We start from the raw sequence: 481 nt of genomic DNA on the forward strand, positions 1-481 counted from the left end.
ACCTTGGGGTAGATATATATTTATATATATATTTTATTTTTTTTAATATATATATGTGGTGGTGGTGGTTTTGGTTTTTTTTTTTCCTCTCCATTCAGTTCCCAGCCAGATGCAAAAATGAGCCCTTTCGCTTCTCACAGGCTCTTCCAAACTCACCCCCCCCTGCAGCAGAGCTGGGGCTCTGCTCCCTTCCCACCCCTCCGGGGCCAGCCCTGATGCTCAGCATCTCTGGGAGGCGACCAGTGCCCATTCCCACCGCCTGGAAAAGGCAGGAGCTGTTAAAGTAAGGCCTGTAAAGGGCAAATATGCATGGAGGGCTGGTTCAGTGCCTAAACTATAAAACCCCCAAAAAATCCCAATCCTTCATTCCTGATCGCTCAGAATTTCTCAAGTTTGGAGCAATACAAAACCAACCCAATAAAAACATCGTTCCGGGGTCACAGGAGCTGTTTTGTACAGCTGCAGCCAGGATATTTCATTC

This window comes from Egretta garzetta, unplaced genomic scaffold, assembly GCF_000687185.1.
Source record: "Egretta garzetta isolate BGI_Z169 unplaced genomic scaffold, ASM68718v1 scaffold101, whole genome shotgun sequence".
Lineage (NCBI taxonomy): Eukaryota > Metazoa > Chordata > Aves > Pelecaniformes > Ardeidae > Egretta > Egretta garzetta.